Below are 11,857 nucleotides of genomic sequence, written 5' to 3'. Positions count from 1 at the left end.
CTGTTACATAAGGCGGCCAGGCCCCCACCAAGGGTTTGCAAGAGAAACATGGCTGGTGGGTGGGTGCTGCCCCAGTCTTGCAGCTCTCTCATTCAGAGATAAATTCTGACATGCCTGCATGTGGGAACATTGACTGTGAACCTTCACATGTGCTCTGCAGGTGTATCTCCACAACAGGAAAGGGGGTTTGAATCACTAAAAGCGGAATAAACCATAGTCACTTTTTTACACCAGGCCTTTCTGTGCCCCTTCAACAATGGGCAATTTAAAGGATTTTTGTGACCTGTTTTTAGCTCCGGAAGAAACATAAACTTGAGTCCCAAGTGCAAGGTGGGGGTCTTCCTCGAACTTCGACATTTTTGAAGAAAAGGTTGAGATCATTCATCGTTATTTCCACTGTTTGGCTTTATCTTGTTGTAGAGCATACATGTGTTCACATGTGTGTGTGCATGTGTGTGTGATAGGCAGTATGAGAAGAAAGTGAGCCAAGTCCTGGAGACACATAGTTGTCAAAAAAATGAACGTCCTCTTGTCCCCACATTCGGGAAGTATTTTGGTGAGTTGATATCACACCCATCATCTGTCCTCAGACCAGGAACTGCTGTCACTCGTGGGGTCACATCCTAGCCTGTGGAAAGTCGGCCTCTGGGGCGTGAGCCCGAGAACTCAGATGGGGGTAGTTTTATCTTTGTTTTCCTTAAATACAAATAAATCAGAAATCAAAACCTTAGCCCAAGGAACTCACTTACCTGCTGTTGTCATTTTGACTTCTCAGCTGTTTTCTCCATTTAGATACGTGACTCTCAGAAATGGGGCCTTGGTCCCAGGGTCTATAAGCATGTTAACTAAAGTAGAACGTATTTCTAAAAACTGAGTTACTATTAGCTCTTTTGATGTTAGCCGCCATCTTTCCACCTATAATTTAAAGATTTTTGTCCTTCTGAGGCATAGCGGTCTGTTAAGTCCTCTGAGCCTTGCTGTCTTGGAAAACGAGGGTAAGGGTTGTCTTGCTCTCCTGTGCGGGGGGGTGAAAGGTTTCCACACGGCCAGACTGGACACATGACCAGTTCACACAGTCCAGTGGTATCCGTGGTTCAAATAGTGAAATATGCCTACACTGCCCACCGCGCCCTCCCTCCACGTACACCCACCCCCCTCGGCTGCCCCTTACCACCACCCCCACCCGACAGTGAAGTCACAAAGAGGGTCATTCACGGGCACGGAGGGAGTCTCCAGAACTCTAGGCCAGAGTTCTTTGTGGTCTCCTGGGCATCTTCTGGAGAGACTGTTCTGCTGTGATATTGACGGCCAGGCAGTCCCACAGTTGCTCTGTCTCAAGGAACGTCAGTCTAAATTCTCGAAGCCAAAGCCACTGTCCTCTTTTCACATGGCTAGCACGTTGGGGTCAGCCAGCTAAAAGGAAGAGTGGCAGCAAGTCCCTTGAGAGATTTCATACCAGAGCCACCCCGTCAGCCAGTTTAGTCAAAATTCTCAGATTATGGCCCACCAAAATCATGGCTGTGGCCCTTGATTGAAGAATTTTGTCACTGAATAGCTTAAGAGAACAGAGGGAAGAAAAACTGAAAATCTTAGACACAAAAGGATCTAGTGATTCTGAAATCACTGTAGATTAACCAATCATAGAGCTGGACTGAAATGCAGACCCTTGGGACGCCTGGGTGGCTCAGTTGGTTAAGCAGCTGCCTTCGGCTCAGGTCATGCATGATCCCAGCGTCCTGGGATCGAGTCCCACATTGGGCTCCTTGCTCGGCAGGGAGCTTGCTTCTCCCTCTGCCTGTGCCTGCCATTCTGTCTGCCTGTGCTTGCTCTCTCTCCCTCTCTCTCTCTGACAAATAAGTAAATAAAATCTTTAAAAACAAAAGAAAGAAAGAAATGCAGACCCTTTCCCAGACCATTTTTTGGTGCTTGTCCCGTTACTTGAAAAAATGTAAATGTGCCGATTTTTAGTAATCCCCGATCCAGCAATACAAAACGTGTTTAGACCCGTCTCATTACTGAAGAGAACACACGAGCTGCAGTGACTGTTTGGGGAACTAGTAAAAATAGTCATGTCTGGTAGTCAGATGGGTTGTCGCTTATTCTGGATTGTTACGATATTCTGTAATTCCTTCCAGACGGTCCCACTTGTTTCAATAACCCACCGTATAAGGAAGTCAATAACTTCCCTACATAATAATTTGACTCTTTGCCCTACCTTCTTCGTTGCCATTGCTGACAAGTAGATTTGTCCCCTACCAAGAATATTTGAGAAGCTTCATTGTTAGGAATTTTTAAAATATATTTTTATTAATATTTGCATGCTATGGAGACTCATTTAGCATATCTCAGAAGAAATTTGTACTAGCAAGTACTCAAGAGGATAATAAAAAAAAAATGAGTTTTAGCCTGTGACTAACCCAAGAGAACATGCTCAGATGGTTCTCACCAGCCCAGGGGTAGTTGCTGATGTGGAGGCAAGTACCCTGGAGAGAGCACCCAGTAAACACCACCCAGCCTTCTTTTGTGTTTGAATTAGGGAGAACCAAGCCCCAGACTGGTGTACCTGGTAAGAGCAGCCGACCTTGCTTGTTCAGCCTACACAGTCTGATCTGTTGATTAATTAATCTTGATTATATTTCTCATTACTTACCTTTTAAAATGAGAAACTGGAACTGGCCCAGAGAAGTGGAGAGGCTGATCCAGAGTCACCCACCAAAATGTGGAAAGTAAGGGACTGAACTCACCTGTTCCTGAACCATGAGTATTGTGTTCGTGAATGCCTTTCCTCCTTCGGAGCTCTTAAAAACTGACACGTGAGCCACCAGCATTTTTCTTAGTCATAATTTCTGTAGGAACTAAAATCACAGTGGTGTTAGAAACCAAAATAAATAAGCGAATTCATTAAAGACAGAACATGTGGGTATCTGTGATAGGAACTGTCCTTAAATGAACCTCCCTTGCCTTGGCAAATTACCGAGCTGATATGGTTCAATAGCGCCACCTAGCAGCCAGATGCTGGAACTGTATGATCTAACGTTAACCCCCATTACCTTTCTCCTGCTTGGATGGAGACTTCAAAGCTTATGTGTCCAGTTCTTTCCCCTTGTATTTTAAATACTTTCCATTACTAGCATTACATTAGTATTCATTTTCAACTTTTTTTTCCATTACAGATGTAAACACTGGCACCACAATAGGGAATTTACTAGACTTTTGTGGGCTGCCTTGAGATTCTCGCCACTAACAATTACAAAGGAAAAATGTGTAATACCAAACAAATGACTTACATACTAAATCTGCAGAGTTCATTCATAAACTGGATGCCTATTTTTTTAAGTTTTTATTTAAATATTTTTATAACAAATGATAGAGTACAAATGTAAGTATCATTTTCTTACTAAGCATGAACGCTATTTAGACCTCTCAGTAGAAGTACAGTAATATACTCTGAGTCCATATGCATTGCAGTATTTAAATCTGAGGACATTTACATAGAAAATAATAGCGAATGTGTAGAGGAGAAAATTTAATATGGTATGCTACAGGAAAAATTCAAGTATTCATTCATCTCCCAATAAAAGTACCAGATTGAGTTAAAATAAATACTAAGTGAGAAATGCTTGGCCTATGTATCATAAAGAACAGCAATTCTTTTAGGAAAGAACACTGAGTTGAGAGTTAAAGGAGCCTCTTTCTGCCATGGTCTGCCCTTGTGACTCAGGGTAAATGCATATTTGGTGGCTGATCTCTAAAGACTGCATTATTATGATACTAAAGCATCAAACAGAATATTTTAAGGCTTCATGTTCTACCTTTTGTTGGTTAGCACAATCATAGGGTACTCCCCCCACCCCTAAAAAACAGCAGTCCTTGCACAGCCTCCATTGCCTTGATAATTTCCCAGTTTACTTATGGTAGCGATTGCCACCTAGAGGGCATGACAGCATCCTACATGGAGGGTTGCTGGTTCCGAATCCTGTCTTGCCTATAGCTAGCAATACTGAAGTGACCAACTCAAACTCTCTGTCACGGTGTTCATCCCTTTCTATCCGTACCATATGCATTTCTGTCGAGAAGACGGGATATCATAATGATTAGAGCACAGAATCTGGAGTAGACAGCCTGGGTGCCAGGTATAATCCTTCTAAGCCTCGGTCTCCCCATCTGCATAAAAAGCATAAACAATACAATCTACTTCTCAGGGTTGTCAAGAGACACAGCTGATCAAATCCGTATAAAGCCCTAAGCCTAGAGCTTCACATATGATAAGAGTTCAATAATTAGCTATTAGCTTGGCAAGCACATCACATGAGAAAGATGGAGCCTGCGTCTGTGAGAAACAGGACATCAGGCTGTCTTTGTAATTTCTACACTTTAAAAGGGAAAGAGAGAATATTGGATGAGCCTTGAGTAATTTTGACAGTTACAGCTGACCTATAAAATGGTTGTCTTTAGTCAGAAATAGTTTTTCTGACTTAGGAGGAGGGGACCAATTATATTCTGGCTAATACCCTATTCCTGGAACAATTAGAGGGAATAAATGTATTGGAAATATTACTACAGTGACACCTTCAGAAGCTGAAAACACACAACACCCAAGTCATTGAGGACTTTTTTTTTTTAATTATCCATTTTTATGCCTGAACTCCTGCCTGAATTATCATGGAATTCAGATTTCAACTTTAAATGAAAGCATCTGTTGAGATATGATTGGGGCAATTCCCATTAACTTTTGCTGAATGTTGAATTTTTCAGACATTTTTTCATATATCATGAAATTATATCATCATATGTGATATATGATGATATTTAGTAGATATAGGATGAGTGTCTAGAGATTTAATAGACTTTATTCTAACTAAGTCTAAGATTCAGTTCTTGAAAAACCTTTAGTTCCTTTCCTAGATGGAAAATTCACTTCGGAATGCTCTTTATGAACTTTGTCCAGGAGGTGGCAGTGTCTCCACTTTCTCTAAGACTTGCCTGCAGTTTCCTGATAGTTTGCCTCTGCAAACAGTTTACATAATGCCTGAACAGATGAACAGAGATGTATAATTATGCCCAATTTGGGGACTAGAAACAGGATCCCAAATATCAAAAGGATTCCAAGTACAATTGACTTCAGTAGTCCAAACTACATTACAGGAGAGCCATTGAGGTGGGGGTAGGAGGGAGTGTTACAATCAAATACGTTTATGTGGGTTAAAATATATATATATACTGTAAACTCTGGTTTTGTAAAAATAATCCATCATTCTGCAATGTCTGGATTAAACAGATGCTGTCTTTCATCCTTAATTCCCACTGTTATTTCTCACTTCCTGTTGCTTTTGTGCTACAGCAAAATTCAAAAACATTCTGGAACCTCATAGAGATTCAAGTTATGGCTAGGAGGAATTCGGACTATCCATTTACAGAGACCAATGAAGTTGTTTAAAGAACTCAACTGTGGTTTATAAAAATAGGACTCCACTTGCTATTGGTTCATCCGCCGTCGGTATTCTCCATGAAGATTTGTTTGTTCACCAGCCATGTCCTGGGTTCAGATACTAATCATGTTAGCACTAGATTGTGTGTGTGTGTGTGTGTGTGTGTGTGTGCATTTGAGTTCAGATAGCTAGACTCCTTATTATAGCTCAGTCATCTCAGAGTGAATAGCCTTGGGTCAGAAAAGCAGTAACTGTTCCTAAAGAATCCTAAGTTGCATAGCAATTTATAGTTTCTAAAGCATTTCCATAAGACAGCTAGTGGATTCTTCACGAATCCTCTGAAGTTGAGGAAGAAAAGTCTTTGTCTCATTTTCGAAATCAAGGAAGCTGAGATTCAGGGAAATTGAGCCACCACCCTACAGTGACCTAAATCCTAAGTGACCACAGACATTCGACCTTCTGTCCCTGGAACCACCACTGACACCAGAAACCTGTGACTTCCTGAAGATTTCTCGTATTTAATCACTAGCTCAGAAGTTAGCGGGTATTAGGTATTGCAGTTGAAGGTAAGAGCTTAAGAAGTATGTATACATCTGACCCATTTCAACTATAATTGCTCATTTTTATTGGAAATAATGACCTTGAATTCTGTAATTTTTTTTAAGATTTTATTTATTATTTGACAGAGGGGGAGAAAGATCACAAGTAGGCAGAGAGGCAGCCAGAGAGAGGGAGAAGCAGGCTCCCTGCTGAGCCTGAGATCATGACCTGAGGCTTAACCCACTGAGCCACCCAGGCGCCCGAATTCCGTATTTTTAAATGTGTTTTTCACTTGCTAATTAATTTGCTCGTGCCTGGGTACCATCCCTCCTCTACGAGAAAGCAATTTTATTTTTTAAATTGAATTTATTTATTCAATTTTATTATTTTAGAATAACAGGGAAATAGGACTTAAGTCACCTGGATTATCTAGTATAACTTTCCAAAAATATTTCTCTCCTGTGAAAAGTAGCATTTAAATAGCAGTTATAAACTGAAAATACCAGAAGACTTCAACAAACATATTCAGCAAATGTTGGAGTGTCTGCAGTACGCCAGTCACGGGGGAGGGTGCTGTAAAGATGAAGAAAGCCTGAGAGCCATCCCAGGCTGGGGAGCAGTTCCTAGTAAAGATATTCGTGCCAGGCCTGGAAGGGTACACAGGCTTTCATCAGACAGACATGGAGGGAGGTGTCCTAGGCAGGAAAGTGAAATGAGTGTAGGCACCGAGGGGTGAAGGCCCAGAAGCACCTGGAATGTGGGAGACACAGGGGCGGTCTAGCCCGCATTGGCCTTTGCCTGCTGACCCTGCCTCTTGGAGTTGGGGGCCCCTCCATTCCTTATAGCTCAGTCACCCTGCTGCTGCTGAGACAGTCCTGCCCAAGGCAGGAAGAGTATCAGCAGCCTCCACGCTCCGTGTGGTACAACCTGGAACTGAGTCACTCACCAATCTCAGAACCCGTGGCCAAGCCACAGTTGCCAGAGGGCCATGTGTCAACCTCCCGCTCCCACCCCCAGTTTTCCTGCCCTCTGCCAAAACCTGACCACCACCCAAGAATCCCTCACTTCTTAGCAGTGCATTAGGAGACTGCCAGGTCCCCAGGTTCCTAGCACTAGGGTTCTTCTATCCCCCTAAGACACAGCCTAGGGGGACAGCCATTGACTGCATGCCTGGTGCTGTCCCAGGGTCTCCCACCACACATCTGCAGACACCAACCACTGCCCTGCCTGATCTCCCAGATTCAGCCCTTTGCCCACCGGCACGGGCTCCTCGTCTGTTCCCAGTTACTCCCTGACTGGGTGTGAGTTGGCTGTGGTCCTAGCACCACCTCTTGTCTTCATGGCCTTCCTGACTGGAAGCCCCTGGGATCATCCTTCCAGAACCATCTCCCTCAGCCCCTGACTCCCACACCACACACCCTGAGAATTCGATCTCCTCTGAGTCCCAGCCTCATTATCTGGAGAACCCCAGATGCCCCCCCACCGCACAGTGTGATCAGGCATGGGGGGTGTACAGTTTTCTCTCTCATGATTCATTTCCCCAAACAAAAAGATGGCTAACAATATCTGCATGTGGGGTGAAGGTACCGGCATTCTTCTGTGTTTAGAGGTGAACAACTTCTACTTCAGAATTTAATCACTTCTACTTCAAGCAGTTTTCAGTTGAGCTGACAGGAATATGCTTTACATTGAGTAAGAGCATTACTAAGGCGGGTGGAAGGATTAGTCACTACACATGTCAATTTTTTTAACTTTCCTGATAACTCCACAAAGCTGAACTGCTTCTACAGCTGAGCAAAGAAGATTAAAGAAAGACCTGACCCCCCTGGGGTTCATAATTAATCTTCATAAAAGACCCTGGGATCTAACTGATCTTCCATGCCCAGACTACCAAACCCCCTGCCCAAACCACAGATTCACGTGGTGATGTGCAGAAGGCCCAGACAGAGAACTTCAGAACTGTCTTTGTACCCTTGGCGCATGGCCTAGCTTCTCTGACATTCTTTGCTTATAAAATGTACCCCCAGCTGGGGTGAAGTACAATCCTTACCCACTTTGCATGACTCAACATTTTACAGTGCAAGTTTCTATTTTTTGTTCAGCTAAGACTTTGTCAGAGAAAAATACCATCTCCCAGTCTGTATTTTTTTTAACACTTCACACATTTTTATCAACATAGAGTGCTCTAGCTTTTCACAACTTGCAAATGGTGTTGAACTGTGGAAGAATACAGCGAAAAAACTCCAAACATACCTGTTTGGGTATATTTGGTTATATTAAGCACATTTATTTTATTGTCCACAAATGCAGGGATAAATCCAGCATAATTCCCCACTGATAAAAATAGGAAAGTTTTGCTTGTCAAGTGGAAGTTTCAGATACTCTGGAAAGTCTTAGCTCCTGGTTTTCATCATGTGCTCCTAGGGACTTCTGCTATATTGTCACCGCCAGACACTGGCAGAGCTGTTTTTCAAAACATGTGTTCCTAGAATTTTACTTCCTTGTTTTTCATCTATATTTATTAAAGGGATATCTGTATAGAATTTAAAAATCCAATAGTACAAAATAGACGTGCAATGAAAAGCAGCAGCTTCCTATTCCAACCCTCCTCATTCCAGAAGCAAATGCTCTGAGTATTAGCCGTTTCTTCTGATCATCACCACACTACTTACAACTAGTGTGCACAGGCTGCTATTCCTTGATTGATTTCTTCGAGACATTATGTAGTTTTCTTATTCCACCACCCTTACCTCTACTTCCTCCTCTCTCTCCCATCCTCCTAATACGGTTATATCCACATTTTAGATTTGTAATCCCATTTACATTGCTGTGTCTATATACATTTAACAGCTGTTGATCCAAGTCATACACCATGATTATATCTCGTTTCCTGTTCAATTTATTGTTTTTCCTGGAGTTAATTATTGCCTTAGTTTTTTTTTAATTTGTTTAGATTTATATCTATCAAATTTTTCATATATGCTGTTACAGCAGTTGTATCAATACTATTTGTGATATTTTCAATATTATTATCAGGTAAGAACATTAGTTCTATTTGCCACTCATACCCTTCCCCCGCCCGGGGGCCCTGCCCTTCTTCCCACCCAGAGCTCCCTAACTTCCTGCTTCAGGCTGGGCTGATTACTCAGAAGCTCCTTGGAACTTCCCTTTAACACATTTCTGTTTTGGATTCCTGGTCTCCCAAATCCCTAAGATCTGAAGATTAATGACTGAATCATTCATTTTACTTCAGATATTCCCAAGTTCTTCCTGATAATAGGTGTTTCCTTGAATGTCTAAAGAGCTTAATATTTTATCTCACTTGATTGCCAGTTTGGCTAGATACGGATTTCTTCATACATGAATTCTATTTTTCACTTCTTTTTTTTAAATGTTATATTAGTCACCATACAATACATCATTAGTTTTTGATGTAGTGTTCCATGATTCATTGTTTGCATATAACACCCAGTGCTCCATACAATACTTGCCCTCCTTAATACCCATTACCAGGCTAACCCATCCCCCCACCTCCTCCCCACTAAAACCCTCAATTTGTTTCCCAGAGCCCATAGTCTCTCATGGTTTGTCTCCTCCTCTGATTCCACCCCACTTTATTTTTCCCTTCCTTTTCCTAATGTCCTCCATGCTATTCCTTATGTTCCACGTATAAGTGAAACTATGTAATTGTCTTTCTCTGCTTGACTCATTTCACTTAGCATAATCTTCTCCAGTTCCATCAATGTCAGTGCAAATGGTGGATATTCATTCTTTCTGATGGCTGAGTGATATTCCATTGTATATATGGACCACATCTTTTTTATCCATTCACCTGTTTTCACTTCTTTCTCTGTGACTTTCTCAGACTTTTTCTCTCTCTCATCTCTGGGACCTTACCTGTATTCCTCTTATGAAATGTTACAACAACGTGCCTCAGTTTGCTGAGTACTCAAGCTTTATACACACACACACACACACACACACACACACACACACACACATTTTATATATTTGTGTTTATGTGTGTATAGTTCCTTTTTTCAATTTTTTGTACAGAGTTTTATTAGGTTGAGGTGTAGAATGTTGTGGTTCAACAATTTTTTACATTATCTGGAGCTCATCATGACAAGTACAGTCCTTAATCCCATCATCTATTTAACCCACCCCCCCTGCCCCCCTCCCCCCTCCCCTCTGGTAACCATCAGTTTGTTCTCTATAATTAAGAGTCTGTTTCTTGATTTGTCTTTCTCTTTTACTTCTTTAACTCATTTGTTTTTTTTTCTTAAATTCCACATATGGAGTGAAATCACATGGTATTTGTCTTTCTCTGCCTTAGTTTGCTAGCATAATACTCTCTAGTTCTATCCATGTCATTGCAAATAGCAAGGTTTCATTCTCTCTCTTTTTTAAGGGTTTCATTTGTTTATTTGAGAGATAGAGAGAGCATGCACACATGAGGGACGGAGAGAGAAGGAGAAATAGAATCTCAAGCAGACTCCACGCTGAGTGCATAGCCAGATGTGGAGTTTGAACTCATGACCCTGAGATCGTAACTTGAGCTGAAACCAAGAGTCAGACACTTAACTAATTGAGCCACCCAGATGCCCCAAGATTTCATTCTTTTTTATGACTGAATAATAATAATTCATATGTATACATATACATATGTATGTATATACCATATCTCCTTTACCCATTCATCAGTCGATGTGCACTTGAGCTGCTTTCATAATTTGGCTATTATAAATAATGATGCAATAAACATAGGGGTGCAAGTATACCTTTGAATTAGTGTTTTTGTATTCTTTGGGCAAATATCAAATAGTGTGATTGCTGGATCATAGGGTGGTTCTATTTTTAACATTCTGAGGAACCTGCATTCTGTCTTCCGCAGTGGTTGCACCAATTTGCATTCCCACCAACAATGCATGAGAGGGTTCCTTTTTCTCCACATCATCACCAACACCTTTTGTTTCTTGTATCACTGATTTTAGCTATTCTGACAGGTATGAAGTGGATCTCATTGTAGTTATGACTTGTATTTTCCTGATGCTGAGTGATGTTGAGCATCTTTTCATGTCTATTGGCCATTTGTAGGTCTTCTTTGGAGAAATGTCTGCTCAGGTCTTCTGCCCTTTTTTAATTGGATTATTTGTTTTGGGGGTGTTGAGATGTATAAGTTCTTTGTTTTGGGGAGTCACACTTTATCAGATATGTCATTTGCAAATATCTTCTCCCATTCTGTAGGCGGCCTTTTATTTCCCTTGCCTCTGGAGACATATCTAGAACAAAGTTGCCACAGCCAATAAATGATTATTTTCAAGTTTAAAACTCAGTCTTTCATTATCTGTGAATTTTTCCTGTTGTTTTTTTTTTTCTTATATGATTTTATTGCTACCATTTCCTTTGTTTCATTTATGGAATGCTCTTGGTCAGATAGTTGAGTCCCCAGGTTCATTTTTTCTATATGCTTTATTATTTTTCCCTCTCTGAATTTTCATCTCTTCTATTTTTTCCCTCTGGAAGAGTTCCTCAGTATCTATTCCATTCATTTTCTCTTTTCCAAGACCTCTTCTTTAATCTTCTTTCTTCTTATATAATATCTTGTTCTTATGTATTGAATGCAACATCATGTTAAATCTCTGAAAATTATAGAGGTTTTTTGTTTGTTTGTTTGTTTGTTTAATGTTTTCACCTATTCTCTGAATTGTCTCTATTTGCTCCAGGTTCCTTCTTACTGTTTTGGTTGGTTGGGCCTCTCTTTTCTGATCTGAAGCCTTTCTTCTTGTAATCTTTGTCAGAATTCATATTCGAGGGTAAAGCACTAAAGAGCACCTTGAAAGTGTTGCATAATGAGGGAAGCTTATCAATGAATGGGCTCTGCTTGG

At 41.1% G+C, this 11,857-nt stretch overlaps 1 protein-coding gene across 1 annotated transcript in view; it reads left to right on the top strand.

The window, feature by feature from the left end:
• UST (uronyl 2-sulfotransferase) overlaps nt 1–11,857 on the top strand; it is a 297,576-nt gene that overhangs the window by 249,140 nt on the left and 36,579 nt on the right. The gene's annotated exons all lie outside the window — the stretch shown is intronic.

Source organism: Mustela lutreola, chromosome 6, assembly GCF_030435805.1.
Source record: "Mustela lutreola isolate mMusLut2 chromosome 6, mMusLut2.pri, whole genome shotgun sequence".
Taxonomy (NCBI): Eukaryota; Metazoa; Chordata; class Mammalia; order Carnivora; family Mustelidae; genus Mustela; species Mustela lutreola.
The sequence above is the reverse complement of the archived record's forward strand: the minus strand, read 5'-3'. Positions and strand labels throughout refer to the sequence as shown.